Source organism: Epinephelus fuscoguttatus, linkage group LG7 (genome assembly GCF_011397635.1).
Source record: "Epinephelus fuscoguttatus linkage group LG7, E.fuscoguttatus.final_Chr_v1".
Taxonomy (NCBI): Eukaryota; Metazoa; Chordata; class Actinopteri; order Perciformes; family Serranidae; genus Epinephelus; species Epinephelus fuscoguttatus.
Genome location: NC_064758.1, coordinates 16,044,053 through 16,067,918, shown reverse-complemented (window position 1 = coordinate 16,067,918; position 23,866 = coordinate 16,044,053). Strand labels below are relative to the sequence as shown.

The 23,866-nt window shown below is 41.3% G+C and overlaps 1 protein-coding gene across 1 annotated transcript in view; it reads right to left on the bottom strand.

Annotated features, from left to right (window-relative positions):
• LOC125891112 (helicase ARIP4-like) overlaps nucleotides 1–15,183 on the bottom strand; it is a 96,033-nt gene extending 80,850 nt beyond the window's left edge. The window contains exon 1 of the mRNA XM_049580101.1: nucleotides 15,033–15,183. The gene's annotated coding sequence lies outside the window, so the exon portion shown is untranslated. The remainder of the gene's footprint in view (nucleotides 1–15,032) is intronic.
• Nucleotides 15,184–23,866: the final 8,683 nt, after the last annotated feature.

Genomic DNA, 23,866 nt, shown 5'->3' with positions numbered 1-23,866 from the left:
CGAGACTTCCACCATCCGAGCAGCTTACTTCCGGATAAGCACTCCACTGCCTTGAAGCGGGATAAAATGATTTTATCATGCCACTCTTTTAAACTTGCAAAAAGTTATAGGATAGAATGCATCAAATCCTTACAGTGAAACAGGTCATTTCACAAGGGTTGTGACACTCAAAAAAAAAGGTTATTCACTGATTAACAGACATCTCTTTACAATTTGAGTCTACAGGGAAGAGTCCTTTTGGGCCCAATGGCATCACATGACAAATGAAAATAGTAATGCCACAGTTTGGCTGACACAAAAATTGAAATCCAAGTTGGGCGCTGTTTCAGGGGGCTTGGGTGAGTAGTTTTCTTTGTGCAGTGGATTGTGAGAGAATCCTGCTCATCAACAGCACACTCAAATATAAACCGTATTTAGTTTGCATGCTGTTTGCTGGAGAAGATTTAATTTATCACTTCTAAAGTGTGAACACACTACATGAAAAAAAAAATCTGCTCCAGCAAACCAATCCAAATAATCATGTCTCAGAGTTCATATACACTTGGCCTCAACCAAGCTAATATTATCTGATGTGTAACATGTTCTTCTAACACCTGCAGCCTGCTGATTCTAATCTGGTCCTGCAGATCGCTCAGATCCAAAACATGTTTTCCTAATTCTGTCTTTAAACCTGTAAATACCTACAACACGGACAAGTTCATTCTGGATTAGCCTGCATTTAATACTTTGGCCTAAAGGTCTCGCACAAATTAGTGACCTGGATCAGTGAACAACGCTGACCTGCGGCAACTCGCTTCAGAGGATATTTTTAAACAGGTAAACCCTCGAGCCAATCCCACCCTCCCTGGGTGTCATCTCTAATCCCCGCCCACCTGTGTTCCCTTTGGCCTGCAGCATCTCAGCACAGTTTAACAATGAAAACAAGAAGAAAAACAGAAACCACACCCAACAGTGATCATATCTCTTGTTGTGGAGCTTTTAGAAGCCACACGGGGAAAACAAAGGGAATTCTTCGAAATTCCTACTGACAGCTGAAGTCAAAACACTGTGTTCATTTTTGTTCTGACATCTGCACAGCATCAAACCAAGAGCATGAGCACGTAACTAATGCAGGAGGTCACACACTTAATCGATACCTTCTGAGCCCATGGTTGAACTGGGAAGGGGTCGCGAGGCAGCGAGGGAGGGATCAGAAATCACTGCCGTGCCTGGACGATCTCTAATTGGATGCTACTGGCTCTTCTACAGCCAATCAGTGAGGGTTTAGAGGGTTCACTGGGTTGCTTTAGGTTCACATGAGGACACTGGAGGGGAAGGGTCTCCTCTGCGCAACCCATCTGACCCTCAGCTACAATAGGAAGCGCCTTATCCTACAGGCAGCCTATACAAAACTGCTGTAAAAAACCTTGAAGAATTTAGAGAAGAAGACTGCACAGACACTGAAGAGTTAAGTAAAAAAATTCAAGATAAAATTAAAAGCAAAACAGTTTATGTCACCTGTGCCCTGATGGTGTAACAACACAAGTTTGTAGTTGGAAAACAGCAATCAATTATATGTTGTTTTTCTGAGTCATGATATCATTTTTCGTTACAGGAATCAATTTCCTTCCACTATCAACATCTTAGACAGATTCTTTTTTAAAACCATGTTGGCGAGCCAGCAAATGTTTATCAGAAGAAATCCAATCTCAGATTTTCCCATCTGTTTCTGCCAACCTTATCTCCCCTCACAGGTTTATCAGATACACTAAACATCTAAAAAAGGAATGTGATCCAACAGGGAAAACCAGGTGTGGATGACAGACTGTTCATCAAAAATATGGTGTAGAATAGATTGTGTCAAAAGATGGATTGATTGCTGAACCACAAAACAACAAACTGTGATCAAAGACTTAAGTCTGCAGTTGAGTTTAAGGTGTGTTCGTTTACAAATGAGATGAATTTTCCATTAGCCTAAATAGTCATTTTTAGGTATCTTATGATCCCTTGTTACTGCCTCTTTATAGACTTTTACATCTTTTAGAAAGCTCTGAAATGATCAGTCAATTGGTGGATCAACAGACAATTTAATCAATGACATTACTCTGAGAAAAGTTTGTCATTTAAACTACTAATTTAACAAATACCACACACTCACTGCTTCCTGCTTCCCTAATGTAAAGATTTTTGAACCGTTGTTTGAACAAAACAAGAAATGAAGACAGCACCTTAATCAACAGATTAATTAATTAACAGATTACTAATTAGTTTCCACACAGACTTGAAAATAATCATTAAAAACAGTCCTTCTCTTACACACACACACACACACACACACACACACATATATATATCAGGGCTTGACGCTAACTTTTTTCCCATGGAGCACATGTGCTCCTAAGTTGAAAAAGTAAGGAGCGCACAAAGAACTTTAGGGGCACAATGTAAATTGATCAAATAATGTGTTTTCCGTAATAAATGTGATGCAAATGGGTCCATGTAATTGGTTCGACATCCCATTAGTCCGACTGTCCGCGGTGCTGAACGGCTCGTGGCGGGCGTATGGTGCGCCGCGACCGGCTTGAGGCAGAGCACGCTCACGGCTTATGTGTTTGTCACTTTCTTTTTCATTTTAACCCACACCATGATCTTTTCCTGACCCTAACCAAGTGGTCTTTGTGCCTGAACCTAACCAGACCTTAACCACAGGGCATCATGATGATTTCGGAACAGACTTCGGGACAATGAGTTTAATATGGTCGGAACAATGGGATGTCGAACTAATGGGCAGTTCCCATGCAAATAGACATTTACAAGCAAAATTATTTAATGAATTTGTATACAAAATGTACAGAAAGATAAAATCATCAAGTTTTGAAAAAGTATTGCAATTTAATTTTGTCTTTAATGTTATTATCTTATATATATTATCTTTGCAATATGATTATCTTATATAATCTTATTACTATCCTAAAACATTCTCCAGGTCCTCTGTAACTCTGCAGGACTTATTTCCACCCTGCCCAGCAGCGGTAACATGGCGAACGGACCCTAACTACAGGGAGAACGGAGCAGGCTTCCCCGGAGGTCCGCCGCTTTTCCCGGTCCCTCGTCTCCGCCACAGTTTGACTTATTCCCACCCAGCCGACAGCCTGGCTGTGGAGAACGGTCCCTAACTGCGGGGAGAACGGAGCAGGCTTCCCCGGAGGTCCGCCGCTTAACCCAGTCCATCTCCTCTGCCACACTTTGACTTATTTCCACCCAGCCAACAGCCTGGCCGTGGAGAACGGTCCCTAACTGCATCAATATGTGATTAACATAGGGTGGATCAAAATAAAATAAATAAATAAAATAAAAATCAACCAGCCACCCTCCTCCCCTGACAAGTAAAGAACAGTCCCTAAAGTGGGGTGAGGTTTGTGGGCGTAGATAGACATAGACATAGATAGCGCCCTGGGCGGTTGCCCACATTGCCCATAGCAAAAACCGTCCCTGCCTCTGACACACTTTGACTTATTTCCACCCTGCCGACAGTAGGACTAAGTCTTGACTTCATTTTCCCATGCAAACCCAATATTGGCAAAACTATTAGCTACCTCATTAGTGAAATAGTGTTTTGTGTATCCACACTGACCCTTTCTGACCTCTGAGCTTAATCATTAATGGGACAAAAAACACACTCTGCAGAGTTAAATAACCAAGACTCAACAGTTATCTAAGTTGCTCATATGGATGCAAGAAAGAAGCAAAAAGCTTCAAGGCCCATCCCTTTGTTAATACATTTCTGTGTCATCACTTGCAGGAGCCACAGATGTGTCCCTGGACTGTGGCATTGGAGCTACCTGTAATTATTACAATGCAAACTCCAGCACTGTGGTGCAGCTGCAGCTCTACTGCTTTAGCCACGGGAAAATAGAAAAGTCTGGCATCAATCAGTGGTTTGGATTCCTATTTGTTACAATTCATTGCAGGCGACTTAATTTAGATATCCAACATGTTAGATAAAGGCCCGTCTTTCTGAGGCTACCAAGTGACCCACAAAAAAAACAAACACATGCTGTTATTTAAACTGGGACAAACATGACACTCACTCACTCTGAACAGACGTTACTGACCAACCAGTGAGTTCAAATAGGAACAGTGTGCAAACACACACATACACACACAGTGCCGTAATTTAGATGGGACATAGAGCCTAAAATGAACAAGATGACAGATGAGCACGAGGTGTAGCCATGGACACTGGTCAACAACTGACTCATGTCAACAATAACAGGTGCGTCTACATGGGCAAACACACCGAGACACACACACACAAACTGAGAAATACCCATGTAAAAGGAGAGAGCTTATCACAGGGTACTGATCATGACAGGAAACACACACACACACACACACACACACACACACACACACACACACACACACGAAGCCCAGTTAAGCACAGACAGAGCTGCTCCATAGTGACCCATGCTCCTACAGACAAAGAGTGCCATTAGGGTCAAGTGGCAGACGAACACAGACACACAAATGTAACGACAAAAACATGGACACACACACGCACAATTTCTCTTCTATACTCAAGGGGACATCACTAACTAAATGCAGTAGTACCTTGCAGCTGATCCAAACATAAAACTACATGCCTTACCCAACCCCTTCAAGTGTGTTCAAACCTAATTGTCCACTGGTATCAGACACTTAAATTAAATGCTTTTTAAGATAATTTTTTACTAAATTTAAAATTGATTTTGATTAAAAAAAAAAAAAAAAAACCCCTCTTTTACTTAGTCAAGCGTTACAGGTAATTATAAAGGTAAATAGTATATATGTAGTCCAGTCCAGAGGTAGGTTTTAAGTAGGTATATGGATATTAGAGTGAGTGAGGTTGATCTAGGTCGGTGCAAGTACCAAATAAAAAGACAGTATTATGTTCAGTAGCTTGACTCATTTTGATAAATAAGTACATAAATAAATAAATAAATAAACTTAGGACAATTTAATGACTTTTGAGGCCTAATATATATATATATATATATATATATATATATATATATAATTGAATTTAAGACATTTTAAGATTTTCTAAGGATGCGAAAAGACCATGGTTCAAACTAAACTGTCAATCAATCTATTTATCAATTGAAAGAAAAAAAAATCAGCAACTATTTTGAAAATCAACTGACCATTTCAGTCATTTTTTAAGCAAACCTGCCCAACATTTACTGGTTCCAGATTTGCTGCTTTTGTCATATATGAGAGTAAATTTTGTCCCTGTGGGTTTTGGACTTTTGGTCACACAAGACATCTGAAGACATCACCTTGGACTCAGAGCAAATGGCATTTCATTACTTTTTATTTTACATTTCACAATGAGTCAAGAGGGCAGACTAATCAATAATAAAAACGATCATTAGTTGCAGTAAATGTGACAAAAGGTGCTGTGTTTTGGTTCCAATATCAATGACAAAGTGTGCCGAATTGTCAAAATGGCTCATGTGATTGGCTTCTTCGTATCATTGCAACGCTGACTGAGACTCATGGGTATTTGGCGCCATTTCCAAGACAAAACTGAAGGAAAAAAAACTGTTTCTCAGAAACAAAGTTGAAAAAATTGCCGATATAACTGATGGCCGTAACTTAAACCTGAAGTGTAGTATTCTAATGCGATCTAGGTGATGTTTGTGTTTCTATGTTGAGGAAAGATGAGGATTTCATTAAGTTTCCGGTTTAAATGGGAATTTGGACTGGTAAAAACAGAGCCTCCCATGTAACAACTCTGTTGGCCTTCACAAAGACAGAAGTACAGGAACAAACTGGTTTATGAAGGCCCAAAGAAAGACACACACTCCTTCTTCTCAGAGAGATCTAGCACTAAAAATCTGACAAATCCAAACAGGCTCGCACTCATCAATAACAGCCTTGACTCTCAGAGAATAACTTACGAGCACACACGTCTTGAGAAAGACGCTAAATCATTAAAAGTTTAGATATTCTCCGCAGGATGAGGCCCTGAAGGGAGTGTATCAGCAGTATGGGGAATTTTCCACAACATCAGCTTGGTACAATCATTCCATTAAAGGACAAAAAAGGCAACCGTATGGTCAGTCATTTACCTCACTACAGCTAACAGCCCACACACAGCTTTGAGGTGTAACACTCATCTGTGTATACGTGCCCTTTAGAACTTATAAACACCCTTATTTATTTTAGTGTTATACCAAAGGAACAGCACACACACTACAAGAACTCACAACTGCTTCTACTTATGATACTTGAAATACTACTATGACTGCTTTCCAAGGAAAGGCTTACTGATCATACGTTTCACTTTCATCTGCTAATGCTGAAAACAAATGATCAAATGACTTGTCAACAGAAATATGAAGATCCATAGTTTTGATTTAACATTTAAGATGGAAAGGAAACACAAACTTTGATAATGAAAAGACAGCAAAAGTGAGGTTCCCACTTGGTTTGATTACCTTGAGCTACTGAAGCATCATATTAACTCCAAATAACCTACATTATTTTAATAAAATATAGTCAGTGGACGCCTTGTTGTCAACATGAGCAGTTACTGATCATAAAAATGACCTGACAATGTAAAAATGCCTCTGTAGAACATACACCACGTTGTCATTTTATGAGGTCCACCTGTACAATGTAAAGCACTCAATAATAACAATACAACAGTGCTGCAACAAATCCTCTTTATGAGGATGATTCAGTTTTCATTGAGTGTCACAGTGGAGCTGGTTTCCCCCTACAGGTGGTGTTGTATTAAACTGCCTCATATTGTGGTGTTTTTACTGTAATAAACAACAAACCAAATGTCACAGTTAGGGACAGTTTGTCAGGAACATGAACCGAGTCTGTGACCTTTCACTTGTGAGACCGTTCCCCTGACAACTGAGCCACCCTGCTGCTGTGATGACGGCTTACATCCCTTTATTCAACTTTCCCTTCATTGCTTATGGTTTGAGGATATGGACAAGAGAAAGAGAGCCAATTAGACAGATCTATGCTTCAAACTCCATTGTTAAATAGGTTTTTACATTTAAAATGATAAATGTGAGCAGGTTAAATGCTGAAAGTCAGACAGCTATCCCGGTCTTATCCTTTATCCCCTATACACTGAACAAAAATAGAAATGCAACACTTTTGTTACCTGTCAACTGAATGTTAATTTCACCACCATCTCCAATGTCATTTCCTAGAATTTGGCAATACATCCAACCGGTCTAGTGAGCCAGCCAAGGACTTTCATAACTGGTTTCTTCACCTGCAAGATGAAAACAGCTACTGATAAGTATCCCGGAGACAGTTTCAAACAGTTGTGCAGAAAAATCAGAAGTTGTGCAAACTAGGGCTGTGCCCGACTCAGTCAAATGAATCAGTTTTGGCCTTCTACTATGAATATTCTAGGGCTGCCCCCAACTACGAATTTTCCTAGCCGGCCAAAAGTCATCATATATTTTGGGTGGGACAACACGATTGTTTGAGTTCATGGTCTGAGAATAGAGTTAGTAGAGTTTCATGTTTTTTTTCTGCAACTAAGCAACCAATGAAATCTTGCCTACTAATGACCTTTCTGGTCAACTAACATTTGGTTGACTATTACGGGGCAGCCCTAGAGTATTCGACGATTCTTTTTTTCCATAGAAAGTTTTTAAGTTTGAACAGGGCTCAGCGGCAGTGTGACATCGGCACATTGACATTTTGCACACTAAATATCACACTAAAGCCAGAGACTGTGTTGCATTAAGTATCTATGAGCTGTAAATTCACCACTTCCAAGCAGAAGAGAGAAGATAATGTCATCTACAAGCCTTACAGTGGAAAGTTTCTCCTTCTCTGTGCTGCTGCATCACATCCACAGCTGTCTGTACCAAAGAGAAGCAAGAAAGTCAAGAGCACTCACTCCACAGCAAAATCTGGGGACCACTAAGTCCTAAAAGGAACACTGCACAGCACATTGACTAGAAAAAAAACACCCAGACTGCCTGACTTCAAGCAATCTCAGTCGACTGAGGGATCTCCCACTGATGATTTGAATCTCCCAGGTCCTGGATTGGTGTGATTACACATGGTCTGTGGTTATGAGGTTGGTTGGATGTACTGCCAAATTCTCGGAAGACAGTGAAGGCAGTTTAAGGAAGTTGAATGAACATTCAATTCATAAACACATGATGAACATTCCACATGCCAGTAGCACACTCCCTTACAAACTTACTTAAATTAAACTACAAGGCAGACTTTAATAATAATGCTGTCAAATCAATATCTTCATATGCCACACCTGTCAGGTGGATGGATTATGAATAATGAAGGTAAAGTGCTCACACTGACACAGATTTTAACAAATTTGTAAACATAATTTGAATAAGTAAGCCTTCTGTTTGCATGAAGAGGTCTTAGATCCTTTATTTAAACTAATAAAAACTGTGAGCAAAAACTAAAGTGTTGTGTTTATATTTTTATTCAGTGTTGTTTCACATCAACAAGAATCAGGGAATCAGGGAGTCATCTTTTCCCTGACTCCTAGCTTCTCTCGATGAAAGAGGAGAACTATAAAGTGCTGACCAGGTCCTGACACATTCTTTTCCCATCAAAGATTAAAAAGTTATAGTATGCTAACTAGGGTAGTATTAGTAGGTCACACACACACAGCGATCCATCCACTCCCTACATGTTGTTTTAAAGAATTACTAAAACATGAGAAACAGAGGAGGTCAGAGTCTCACTTGCCCTACATTCCTTCCTCCCTTTCTGCTTCACTGATTTAAATGTTGGCCATAAGGAGAGAGTGTAAAGCTGTTTCTAAATCTTAAACCTACACTCCCCGGTGTGATGTTTCAGTCCTCTGTGAATATGATCAGCGGAGGTCAGGCAGACCGCTCTGCTCAACATCCATCATTCTCCCTCTCGCTGCTTTTCAAGGAGTTTAGGTCAAAGAGATGCTGGAGCTTCCATCCCTCCATCACCGTTGTAGGGTTCAGCGAGCTCGGGAAGCAGCGTGGGTCAGGGACACCCACACTGGTCTAACCTCCCTTTCTGTCCTCATCTACATTGTAGCTCTGAGACACATACACTTTCTGGTTTCTACTTAATGTCTGGATCTGATAACACTGATCTGATGAGAGTTTTAGATTTCCCCTAGTATTTTCACTGTTACATAAGATACAAAGTCTTGTTCTACACTTAACTGTTTGGTCTGATTGTAACCCTTGTGTACAAACTTTCGCTAAATAATTTATATTCCTTAACTGAAGACGCAGCTACAACCCCAAGGCAAATCTTTCATGTTATCTGCAACACAGGGCTGATCTGTTCTTCTTAGCTGTGTTCAGTGCTTAACATTTCAAAATGCTTTTCATTTGGTTTTACAAAAAATAACACATAGCAAAATATCCCATTATCTTTAAAGATAATAATGGGATATTTTGCTATTTGATATTCTAAGGGTCTCATGCTTGGGTGCCAAAAAATGGCTCAGAAGCGCCCCCTATAAACTTTCTACGAAACATCCCCGAAGCTACTTTCATCTACATGTAGGTCGGCGCATGTGATGTCCCAAGACGTACAAAAAAAAGTCTCTTGGGCCCGTGCTCTAAACCCGACAGGAAGCTGGCCATTTGAATTTACTGTGCCACTTTTGTGGATTTTTGGCCATTTCCAGGTGTCGTACTTTAACAAACTCCTCCTAGAGATTAAATCCGGTCGACTTCAAAGTTGGTCTGTCCCATTGAAAGGCCTTAAAGATGAAAAGTTATTACAAGCCTGAGTTTTTATCAATCGGTGTGACCGTGGCAAGGCGTCAAACTTAAAAACAACCATTTAAAAAATCTGACTGATAGATCATCTGAGACAAGCATCTGCAGAAATTTGTTTCAACACAAACTATTTTCTATCTTCTATTTTCCATCATTCTTGATTCACTTTAGTCTCTATTTTAACAAAATGGAATCATGTTATAACCTTTTTATACATCTGAAAAGCCACTGAAAATATCATTGAATTTTTTCTAACTATTCTAAGCTACTCAACTACATTGCTACAACTATTTGGAAGTAATGTGAGGTTTATGACAGCAAGCTAACTGCTGTCATCATGTGTTTACAATGACACGCTTTAAGCTTGAGGATTTCCCTTCATGATTTTGTAGGTCTAATGCTGAGTGACAAGACTAAATAATTCTCCATCTTCCATTTAAAGTCAAACTAGGAATAGTTAATTATTCAGGGAACTAACTTTGAAGTTATGTGAAAACTACATATTGTCCTCTACTTACTAGGTGCAACTTTTGCCCATCACACCGCAGGTCTGATTGACCAATCATGCGGTCAGGCTGTGCACACACAGTTCTTCCCCTCTCTTATACTAACAGATGAAATCTCGTCTGCCATTAACGTGCATAACTGTAAAGCAGGCCAGCAGTAGCCACCCTCTTCCTTCCCTCCATCCCTCCATCACTCCTATGCTGTTCTGAGCGCTCTGTTCCTGTACTCAGCCGCCCGCTGAGCTCGGTAGCAGGAACACAGTGAAGCAGTGATGAAAGGATGAAGGGAGGGATGAAAAGGAAAGTGCCACAGAAGCACCCCAGATCATCATTACAGTATTAAACAGAAAATGTGACTCTAACAGGACTGAAATCAAACAAACTAACCCAGGCCCGGGTTCGAACGAGCCAGGAGTCAGCAAATGTAGAATTTTTTTCAGCATTGTGACCCAACACAAACTAGAAACAGTATGTGAATAGTGTTTTAATAGCTTAAACATACCACAAGTGCAAAGTATCCATTCTAGACAGTGTGATGTAAGCAAACTTTAACCTTCACACCAACACAATGACTCCACTACAAGTCTGGGTCCACACACACAGACACACACAGACACAGCCAGTCACTGCAGGTTTAAGATTTTCTAAGATCGACTGACCTTCACTAAAGAAAGCACACAATCAGACAACTCTTTAACAATGACAACAATAAACACAATTTACACTTTATGCAACATCTTTTTTTTCCTCTGCTCTGTCTGAGGATGTCTGAAAGACTGAACAAAAGTTAAAAAAAAAAAAAAAAAGAAAGCGAGAGGGTTTCATCGGCTAAGGTTGCGTCTGGCAGAAGTGCTTCACTGGATACCTGATCCAAGGTCAGATTAAAAGAACAAAGTCTCTGAATCAACACTGACAGCCAAGGCAGACAGAAAAGCCCCAGAATCAGACTATTAGAACATAATCTTCCTGCCACGGGTCGATCAGCCCGATACAGGATGTAACTCGGAGGCAAAGTGCCCGGTCAGCATTACAAAACTACCCCCAAAAAAGACTTGAAAGGCAACATTGAAAGCTGCACTGTTTGATACAGCGTGACCAAATCAGAGACAGTAATTCGAGGAAAACACACTGAAAGACTTTTAGAAGATGACATGGCCAAAGATTACAGATGATGTGTTTCCTTTGCAGCAGGAAAATCAAACTCAGCACAAAGCTAAATGTTTTTCTCACAGATCGCTCAAAATCAAACAAAGGCTTCTATCTGCCATTTCACACACATATTCTACAGCCATACAGTCAGAAATCCATCATTGACACAGCACCCACAGTAACATCGACTGACCAGAATGCACTGCAACTAGAAGACATGTTGGATATTGATTAAAGGGCATGACTCTCACTTTTTTCTCTGCTCCCCGGCCCTTCAGATCTCAGCATCAAACTCTCCTCCATATAACAAGCTAACACTTGTCTCTGGGGGTTTTGAAAAGACATTCTGGGAATGGAAATCACTGAAGTACATAGAGGGAAAGTGGATACATCACAGAGAGAAAAGCCAGAGGAATTCTAAGCCAGCATTAAATCAAACTGTGGAGTTATACCACTAATATTCACCTGATACACCTTTTCTTACAGCAGATATTGTGGCTATTTCTAAACCAGGTAAAGCATAGCCTTAAGTAATAACATTAAGAATGGCTCGGCACCATTTACAACAAGTGTCCCAGCATGCACAACACCAGGGCTGTGGACACACAAAACTAAGCTTATTATTAGTGACACCTGTGCTTTCCCTGCTATGACCTGTCAACTTTTTACCAGGTCACTTGATGCTTCTCAACTTCTGATTAGTCCTCTAACTCAGTTTTTGTTGAACTGGTACAAGTAAATGTTTTTAAGTCTCACGAGCAACTAACATGCACTTTTGTTCTGATAGCCTAAAAGCACGCTTGCTCCGGTTTCAACTTCCTTTGTCACACCGTAAATTAATACTGCATAGTTAAGACCCTATGCCACTGGGTTGAAAATAGGCAAAACTACAGTTTAAATGACTTATATGGCTCACAGTGTTTACATGCTACGACTTTGTATTTTTTAAAACAGAGTGGCATATGTGAAAAGAAAGTTGTATAAAGCCTTTTGAGTCAGCATCAGTTGGGGCCTTGGGTGTATAAAGAGACCTGGATACAGCATTCGAGGCGGGGACCTGTTAAGTCCTATGAAAGTAGCTCAGAAGCACATGAAGCCAGAAAAGTTTGCCTTACCCGTTTTAAAATTACCTGGATCTTCCGAATCATAGGGCCCAGAGAGAAAGTGCACGACACACTTTCGACAGCTGAGCAACTAACTTCTGGTACAGTGCTCCGCTTACTTGAGTGTCGATAAATTATTTCTTAAGGGTCTTTTAGACTTTTGATATGTTATCAAAATGGGTGGATCAAATCTTGATAGTAAAAAGAGTCATATTACGGAGGTTGTGATGTTTAAAAAAATGTATCCACTGATTAACAGATGTCTCTTTTACCAAAGTCTATGGGAAAAGTGTTTTTGGGCCCCATGGCATCACGTGATGGACCTTTAAATTATAATTCCACTGTCTGGCCAGTGAAAAAATTGGCTTTAAAGCTTGCCGCACTTCCTGGGGGACTGGTTGGGCTGAAGACTGCACTTGTGGAGTTTGAAAGCAAAGATACTGAACCTTTGTAGGTCACTCCTCAGCTCTGCTTGAGGATACATTAGCCACTACTAGCATGACACATCTGAATCAGTGGGTCCACTACATTTCACTGCACACTGTCACTTCATACATAACTGCAAGGGCCAGGGAAAGCTGTTTAAATGGAGTGTAATCTGTCAGCCAGCAGCAGCAACCACGCAACTGTCAGCTGACAAAACACACAACGAAGGCCTACAGGGCAAAAGCCACGGCTGCATTCCAAATTAACAAATAATTGCCTCCATTGACAGTAAAGTTCACTTTATTATTTATGGAAGCCGGAGACACTTTCATCTGTTTTCTGTCTTATCAATTTCCCTCAACTTTTGTGTTTTTATGGTCCATGTGGTCGTGATGACACTAATGCTGAAATTTAGCAGCAGATCCGTGGCATCTACTGGCTCTGATACCAATCTGATGGCGTGTAGACTTGGCACACTGCAGGCGTATGCCGGCGTACTAATGGTGCTGACCCTGTGACCAGAGTGTCAGTGGTGGAGTTGCATTGTAGGTGACGTAGGCGTCAAGTTTTGACAGAAGCCCCACACTGCCAGATTTTCGGCGAATGTTGGGGCGTTTTGCCGGCAAGCTGCAAGTGTTTAGACACAGTTGATCGGAGGTTCCCAATTTTCTGCCTCATAGGGTAGTCATATTAGCGGAAACCTTTTAGTTTAAACAGACCGAGACGGCCTTCCACAATGGGAGGGGCTGTTGAAGACTTGTGCGCGGAGCTGTTGAGACGCCGCATGTGTGACCCACTGGTGGTAGATAAACAGGAAACAGCTGATAGCAGGAATTAGCGAGCAGCTAGTAGCAAGAGGGAATGCAAACCTGACAGACACTGTAAAGATGAGCAACTGGGGAGACAAGGAATTGCACGCCCTCCTTGCCCTTGCAAACGAAGAGGTCATTAATTGTCAAGTGACGGGAACGGTGAAGAACAAGCCGACTTGCGAGAGAATTGGCGAAGGACTGACTCCCTCCCACGTCACTGTTTACGTCACACGCTGAGCTACATGTTTTGTTACTTGCTCATGCCCCCCATTGCCCCGAAAAAGGTGCATTCTGTATAAACAAAAGTAGGTAGGCGGCATTTTGCCGCACTCCCCGATTTTGTTTTTATACTGCCAATGCTGAAAGAAGACTGACTGGGCTTTGCTGCAAATTTGCACCATTCCTATCTGAAAAGGGCTTAAGACAAACACGTAGAAAAAAAGTTATCTGTGGTTTTGCTGCATCGTTTTTGCTCCTTTTCTAACTTATCTTTTACTAAAATATCCACCCTGAGTGAAACGCTGAATCAGTGACTTTACTTAGGTCTCATTCTGTCACTTCCCTCAGATCTTTGTGATCACAGCTGATTCAAACAGTGAGCGTGAGTGTTGAAGGTGGTTGCCTCAAATACAGAAGTGCTACATTGAGCTAGGAGCCACCCTGGAGCTCACTGTCTGCTCTTTAACCTCTGAACCCCTTCACCCTTGGGCTCGGTATGACTGTCCCTGGTGCATAGACTTTCCTAAATTAATCTGACAACTAGAAACTACTTTAGGGGTTCAACAACAAACTAATTTAGGCGATTATGGAAATCTAAACCACCTAACTTGACATTTAAGCCTCAATTTACATAACTCTTTACATAAGCCACTTCCATTTATGGTTTGCCCTTATAGCCTAACTGGCTGTTAGGTAACACTGCCTCAAATTAGGCGCTCATTGACTTCAGTGAGGCTGTTTAACCCCGCAGATGTGTCAGCTGTGTCGGCTGATGGTGTGCCCCGCTGGCTGCATCCCCACCACGGTCACGGCTTGTTCCGAGCAGGGCTTGTTATGGAAAAAATAAAAAGAGAAAGCAGCGTGCTTGCTTGTTTCATAACACGGAAGGAGGCTGCAACAGCAATGCAGACGGGAGGAAGCGGAGGTGCAGAAGTGCAGCGTGCTCCTCTATTGTCTGGAGCCTAATTGACGCCCCGCAAAATGCACACAGAGGGAGGAAAAATGGTTTAACAGAAAGAAAACATGTTCAAGCGGACATTAAAGCCGGTGTGTGTGTCTCACCTTCCGTCCCCCGTTTGTGCCGTGAGTCCCTCCGAGAGAAAAGCTTTTATTTGTGAAATGGTAATGAGATGCAGGGCAGGCTTGGCCGCTTCCACTCATTCATCAGTTTCTTGCTAAAAGAGGGGGGTCGGTCCTGATGGTCCCTGCATGCGCTCTGCACAAAAAAGCCATTACGAAAGTTCCGGAAGTGCACGAGCATCCAAACTGTTGGGGGTTACTAAAGGCACAAAAGCTCCACAGCTCACATGACAACAGTGACACACTGCAAGTTGTGTGTTTAATAACTGACGGTGCTTTTTAATTAAATAAATTTATATGTGTATTTATCAATATTTGTATTTAAATAATAATTGTTATTACTGTTTTGCCTTTACAAATGATGATTATTTTCACATTTATTAAGTAGTTTTTACTTGGGTCAAAACCTTGCCTGGCAGGTTGTCCAATTTATTTACTTTATTGACAGAAAAAAAAAATCTTATTTTGTAAAATAAAGACTACAGTTTTAATTTTTAATGTCTCCTTTCTGTGTGGAGTTTGTATGTTCCCTCTGTGTCAGCATGGGTTTTCTCTGGGTACTCCAGCTTCCTCCCACAGTCCAAAGACATGCAGATTAATTGGTGACTCTAAATTGGCACTAGGTGTGAATGTGAGTGTGAATGGTTGTCTGTCTCTGTATCAGCCCTGTGATTGTCTGGCGACCTGTCCAGGGTGTAGCCCGCTTCTCGCCCAATGTCAGCTGGGATAGGCTCCAGCGACCCCGTGACCCTCAAGAGGATAAGCTGCTATGGAAATGGATGGATGTATAGATGTCTGAAAGGTGCGCTACACAGCCACACACACTGGTGTGGAGAACAAGGGCACCAGATGCATTTGGTGGGGCACCAACATGCAGAAAGTTATCTAGCATGAAGGGCAGCCTATATGGCGCTGCATCACATCTGAGTTCACCAGTACCCAGGTATTTCCAGTACTCTGGCTCAGGTCAAAGCTGGGTGGAGTTATACTGGAAAGTACAACATGTCACCAATTTCTGTGTACTCATAACGGTGCATGCCCACTATACACAACTATATGTGACCAAAAATTCACTTGGAAGTTACCATTTCGCTGCACAAAGCATGCTGGGATACCTGCAAAATGGACCAAGCTGGTGGTACAATGGGAGGATGTGACATTTGACTAATTCAGATGGTGCTCACATCAAGACAGCTAATCAAGCTGTAGCCACAAGCGACTGGCGGAGAAGGGTGGATGCAAGTTTAAGCAAATTAGTAGCGTGTAGTGGGCAAGTACTGTAAGAATGTGACAAAGTGTTTGTCCGAAACAAGTTTAACAAAAACTAACAGACATGTGAGACAGAAGCACAGTCCTGAGATGTGCTCTAAACACAGCTTTGACTTTGAGTGTCCTCAAATCTTAAACATGGACTGATACTATTCAAAGACCTTGTTTGCATTTTTACTCATTATCCAAAGAATTCACTTGAATAGATGGCTGATGTGATACGTGAGCTCCTGTACAGCAGGCCCACTCACACAGCTGTTTACAATTTCACTTCCACTTTACATTGTGCGCTGTCTGAGTATGTAAAGACTGTGCTACACACACATTTCCACTCCCATGTGAGTTTTGTTGCACCTGAAAGGGAAGTAAAACATCTGTGTTTATTCTTCCATCAGGAGAGAACTTCATCTAGCTGCCACTTAATGCAGCACTCAGACCAAAACCCTCTCTCATGGGGGTCAGTTAAATTCGGCAAACGCAGCTGAGACTAATGATAAATACTGGGTATATTCCATTCAATTTAAGCAACATTTTAGAATGAAAGCAAAAGGAAATTTCACACTGCTCTTAATAGCATAAAAGAAGGAAATCTGGTATGACTACAACTTAATCAGAGGTCTATCAGGCAAAAGCTACTCATTACCAAATTGGAGTGTATCACTTTAATCAATTATCAGCAACCAAATCGCTTTTTTCCCTGGGCTAATCTTCAGTGGTGAGTGTTCTCCACTGAAGAGACGGCAGTGTCTTTGTTCCACCCTGATGAATCACATGAATAAAAAGCATGTTTGATATTGTTTTAGTGCAATGTGTGTTCACAAAACTTTCATAAATAGGGGCTTAAAAACAACTTAAATTGTAAATGATCCCCTGATATGGTTTGATTTAAGAAATGTTTAGGGAATTATATCTTGATCTTTACTTCCGATTAAAATGAGTGAACACATTCCTCCTCTGGTATTTAATCTGACTATAAAATCTTATTTCCTTACATATGAATAATGTCATCAAGCTGTTCGTCTGCTTCAATATACTTTATTCAATACTTTTTGTTGTTCATATTAGATCAACTTAATTGTTATTGCACAGAGTACCGAGACAACAAGATGTACACATGCAGAATGTGTCCTTCATGCAACAAAACTGATGCACTGTGTTATGAAACCGATCTGCAAGTGGACTGCAACACACCTGATGACATAAACATGCAGTAGCATTCTTTACCTAACCTCCTTATACTGCACTGTACTTTCTCTTTGTCTCATTCAGACACTGCCCCCTATTGGCCTACAGCCCACAGTGCTTCACACAACTCAGGATTATGCAACTTAGATAGAGGGGTGAGGCTGAGGAGGGTGAGATGGACACCTGCTCGGGAATGCGTCTGAAATTCATTGTGTTTTTGATTTCAGCAGAGGAATAATTGTCAATAGATGTTTTTTTCACAGCAGACATTTTGATATTTCATAGTAGGTGTGTTAGTCATGACTAACAGCATGGTAAATGGTCAGTGCACAAAATCACAAGGCTCAAGCTTATCAAGATTTCCAACAAGAGACATACTGACCGTACCCATAACTTAAGAGATCTGATCTCCAGTCAGTAGCTGTGTGTTGCCCTCTATTGCATAGTGTTTTCATATGGCAACAATTATTTGATCTCGTTTTACTAAAAGACAGTAATATAAGATCCATGTTTTACTGTTTAGTTGCAAAAAGGGGGTCTGCTTGTACACAAAAATGCAGGAAGTCCTGTTTGCACTTTGTTTTTCCATGGACCTGTGACAGCTCCTTCAGTTGACTTATTGTTCACTATTTAGACAAAATTACCTCAAGAAAAAACTGAAGTATCTGTGAAAGTTTACTTTTATATTTCATCATTAAAAAGTTTAGATGTGATCATTTTTTTTTTGTATAATATTAAAATGAATTTGTTGCCATATGGCACCTATACACAAATATGGAAGTGTCCTTTGTGTATTCAACCAGTTAGACTGTAATATCCCCCTAGACCTAGTCAGTCAGATCCCACCTGGATCCCCCTGGATCCCAGGTAATGTGAGGAGCAGGTGCTTCAAGTGTGCCGTGTTTCTTTGATTCACCTGCTTCTTTGACTTCCACAAGGGCTGACACTGGGTCAGAATGAAATGTAAATTTGATTGGAAAATGTAATGACTTAATGAATTAAAATTATGAAATTAAATATGAATTATTACATGTTATGGGACTTTTTGTTATTACGCATTGTTGCCATATTACAACATTGTACCAGCTACCCCTGTTTAGAATAGATTTTTTACTTTTTTCAAATTTGTCCATTATTTAAGCAATTTCTAGTAATAAAAACACACCAAAACATTTTTTCATGTTAGAGTGATAGTTTATAGAGGGCTAAAGATCACAGGTAGCAGGCTCCAGTTGTCAGGGTTTCAGCTTTGCCTCTACCTTGTGTTTCCTGTTTCCCCTTCTCAGTGTCTCCTGTTTGTTTTCAGTCTGTCTCTGTGTGTTTACTGGGCGTGGCCTCATGGTTGCTTCCTCCTGTCAGTCCTCCTGAGTCCTCCTGCCAGCAGCTGCTTAACCTGCACACTTAAACCTCAACAACAATAAAGCCACTGCAGTATAAAACCCCGGCTCAGATCTCCAGACTAGCTAGCTAGACCTTTCAGTCGCCTGTGCAGTACAGATGTCAAGGCCAACTTCTGAGTTTTTTGGCACATTGTCTTTTTGGACCTCAGTTCACACTTTGCTCTGTGTCTCAGGTTCACCATGCCTGCTTGAGCGATAACCAGCCGTGTCCAGCCTCATTATCGTCCTCTGCCTCCAGATTTGGACTGCTCTGTCTTCAGCCCGTCAGCCATCATTTCACTCAAACCTTCAGCCCCCATCTTCAAACCACAGTCAACTACCTTTAACCATTCCCAGTTCCCTGGTTGGGTTTGCATTTAGGTCCAAAATTGAACTGTCACAACACCAGTGAAATAAGCTGGTGATACATTGCTTGCAACATGAAGAATATGTGTTAAGAGGAAACCTAGAATCTGTCTTGGTGACGTTGGTTCATAACAGCAGCTCTCCTTATGAGACACATTTATCAGCAGCACTAACTGAAACGAGTCTGTTTAGCTCTGCACAACAGTGCTGCAGAAATTTCCCATTAACAACATCAAGGAACGAGGGCTCTACTGTCTTTTTTTACTCTCCTTCTTTTGCTTTCTGTCTTCTCATTTATTTATGACTTTCTCCATCTTCTCCACTCTATCCTTCCCTTCTCCACGTTCCTCTCCTCCCTATATCCTCCTATCCATTTTCTGTTTCCATTACTCTATTTTTGCACTAAATAGTGCACAAGCTTCTCTTCTCTTCTTGCTGCCTCTGTCTCTCCTCAATTACATTTCCATCAACATCTATTGATGTTGTCTGTAAATCTGAGGTGTCTGTGCAGCAAGATAGTCAGAAAGTGAGGAGCAGAAAATAGAATAAATGTCAGGATGGATGAAGTAAAGGTGTTTGCGTGTGTGACTGATCTTGGATATCTGTGAAGCGACAGGAGAGATGGACACTACCGGCTGCTCAGGAAATTGGAACAAGCTCTAAGGCGTTGGGCCATCTTCCTATTTCTTTCATTTTCCCACACTCTCGTCTTGTCTCAAGTCAGTTCCAGGCGATCCTTCCTTGCCTGTGATGGCTTCCCTCAGACCCCCGCACACACACCTCTCTTGGCGAGCAAACACAAAATGAGTAAACAAGCAGCAGCACAGGACAGCGAGGCTTTAATCTTCATGAGATGCTGCGAAAACACATACACTTCTGCAAAACTAAGGATGTCCTGCTTTATTTATTTTAGACTGATTATGATTCACTCAATAATAAATCACGTTTGAAATTCAAGGGCAGTTATCAGCATAAATTGCTTTCATTTATATCCATTAATTAAAATGATTTTTTTCAGTTTGAATTAATTTAATGAATAATTATACTTTATTTGATTTAACAATTTAATTTAACTTTGCTGGACAAATTAATTCAGAGGGAGGTGTGCAAAGGTCCTCTTGTAGCATCGATGACGATTACAGAAACAAGTAATCGGGGCATAGCTGGCCCCCAGGACCCAGCTGGGCCCCAGACCCTCCAAACATGTGAATGCACACACTGTAACGGCCGTCATGCTGCATTCACATCATGTGGGACGGACAGCAGTGACAGCAAAGATCCCCACGGGTACAACTTGTTAATGTCATCCGACAGCTCAAGATGGTGACTGCAATCACAGAGACAGAGACGCAGCCAGGCACAGAGACAGGGTGAATGTTCACCTGTGTTTACCTCATATGGACACTAGATGGAGACACATACCATGCAATGCTATACTGCCCCGCACTTACTCATTTCTAATGCAGGCTCTAAGCATGCAGTGTGCTCACGCTGGAGTGACAAGTATGCAAAGATGTCGGTATGCATACAGACTTTGCCTGATTATTCAGTGCTCTGTTGATTGACACCTCTGTCCCACAATGTAATTTATGAGAAGCAGAGGAGCTGAGTGTGCAAGGGCTCAGGGCTTCCCCACTGTGAAGCTGGCAAGCTGCTCAAGGACCCGCTCTCTGGTTGACTTTTTTAACCTTTTGTATAACCTTTATCCTTAAATGTGCAACTCTGCAGACTTTGCTCAAGGGAATAATAATCCACAGTGCATGGCTTTGTGATGTTAGAACAGAGATGACAGTGGAGGTTCTGGAGGCTAAAAAGAACATAAACAACACTTGTTTATTTTTCATCAGAGTAGAAACACATATGTCTAACACTGTGTGTGCTTGTTTATGATGTAATAGTATGATAATGATTTTAAAATACATTGATCTGGTCCAACCCAGCCCGGCCAACAACACCGTTAAATGTTGATATTTGGTTGAATTTTGGTTTTGAGATCAACCAAAATTCAATGTCAGGACAAAATCTAACACCAACATCAATTTTGTTGGGTTCAAGTTATGTTGTCAAGTAACCAAAATTCATGTCATGCCAGAGTCACCGAGACGTAGAATAGTGACATTCAGTTGTAAGGTACTGAAAAACAAAACCAAACATCAAGAAATGTCATAATGTTAGTGTCCACACAACATGAAATTTTATCTCTTCACACATGTACAATATTGTCAATCTGATTGTCATTTCAACCAAAATCTAACATCTAGCCCTATCAGACAAGAGTCCAACATCTGTCTGACGTCATATTGACATCTGGTGCCAGCTCAGAACAGCAGAGAAAAGAACAAACGTTCCAGTTCATAACACCACATATGGAGTATGATGCTCACTTTGTTGGCCACAGACATGTCTCCTTCCAGGTAACATGATTTCACAAAGTGCGTCCGACAGATGTTTTTTACAGTGGACCTTTTGGCATATTGTTTCAGGGACAGGTGTAATTAATTTCATGACTAATGAGCACAGGTGAGCTTGTTACAGCATCCTGGTGCAGTGTGTGCTGGCTCACTAGCATGGCTTACTGGTATACAGGGACAGTGTCATCATTATTGAAATTTGTTTCACCTGCTTTTCCTGCCATGACAAGTGAAAAAAGTGTGCTGTGAAAGAGGTCTGTTTCTTCCACATGGTTTGTGGCCCTCACAATCTCCTGCACTCAGGGGCTTGTTTGATGACAGAGGTAACATCAATTTAAGTCCGTGAGGGCTCAGTGGTGGACACTGGAACTGGGTCACAGTTTGTATGACATGCGTTGGCACACTTCTTGCATCATTTTAAGTTGGGATAAAACAAAAAAGCATGTCCAGGGGTCCCTGTAGCTCAGCAGGTAGATCAGGCGTCACATGTACAAAGGCTATGTCCTTGCTGCAGCAGCTCCAGGTTTGATTCTAGCCCGTGGACTTTTGCTGCATGTCGTCCCCCCTCTCACACTTGAACTGTCCTCTCAAATACAGGCAAAAAACCCCTGCAAAACAAACCACTAGTTAATGTCAATAGTTGCATGAGTTTCTGGCTATAACACCTAAAAACGTCTGCTGTGAGAAGTTAATTCACTCCACTTTGAACTTGAATTGGCTGTTCATTATCTCACCAGCAGTATCATCCATTGTTTCAAGGTCTGTGCTTGCTCTTCTCCTCACCCATTTGTTTCTGTGTGTGTGTGTTTCGTGCAGCAGAGAGGAAATCACGTGTCAGCTCAGTTGCTCACTTATCAGCTCTGCCATATGCTCTTTTATGTAAAAACAGAGTCTTGTTGAGAGGCCTTATGTCCAATCCAATACCAGCAGTAAACTGTTAGAACTACAGTGAATCAGTTTTCTCTCACAGGGTAATTTCACCTCAGCCTTAACCTCAATGTAATCTGCACATACAAATTGAAGATTTACTGCCATCATTATTTCACAATATCCCTGTTTCAGTATCTTCACCGTCTGTAAAGCATTATGACCTTCCCTGCTGTTATAACAGCACTGTGCCTGCAGAGAGCAACAAGGTGAAGCTGCAGGTGGATGCCTCTGCTCTGGTGTCTGTTGCATACAGAGAGGTCCAGTACCTGTGTTCTCCCTCTGTGTAATTCTGCGCTCTCTCTCTCTCTCGACTTTTAGATGACAAAGTTTCTCATTGTTTTCCAACCATTTCCTCTTTGCTTCTTTTGGTCCACTGCTTTTCTCATCTTGTCTTCCTTTATTGGCAAGCTTCATTCGCTCAGCCATCTGTTCCTCTAAGTATCTCTCTCTGTTGGTTTGTCTTATAATAGGATAGTATTATGGTCTGACCCAGCCTGGCAGACTCTACGTTTATATTTACCTGCAGCCTGTACATGTGTTGGGAAGCAAACATGCTGCACAGGTAGTGGTGCTTGAAGTATTTTGATCTTTTACTTGAGTAAAAGTATTAATAGTGTAGAAATATTGTGGTACGAGTGTAAGTCCTGTATTCAAAATCTTACCTAACGAAAAGTACAAAAGTCTGAGCATCACAATATACTTAAAGTAATAAATAAAAGTTATCTTTGTGCAAAATGGCTCATTTCAGAAAGATATATATATCATATAGACAGCATGGTGGTGCAGTTGTTAGCGTTGTCGCCTCACAGCAAGAGGGTTCCTGGTTTGAACCCTAGTGTGGGGAAGCCCATCTGTGCGGAGTCTGCATGTTCTTCCCATGTCAGCGCAGGGTTTCTCAGGGTACTCCAGCTTCCTCCCACAATCCAAAGACATGCAGATTAATTGGTGACTCTAGATTGGCCGTAGGTGTGAATGTGAGTGTGAATGGTTGTCTGTCTCTATGTGTCAGCACTGTGATAGTCTGGGAACCTGTCCAGGGTGTACCCTGCCTCTCACCCGATGTCATAGGCTCCAGCACCCCCGCGACCCCTACCAGGGTAAGTGGTTACGGAAAAATGAATGAATGAATATACTATCTGATTACAACTATTAATGCATTAATATGTTGATAACTTTAATGTTGCAGCTGATAATGTTGGAGCAAATTGAAATTACTCTATATACTGCTAAACATAACATATTTTAACCCATTCATACAACCGCTCACGGGAGCCTA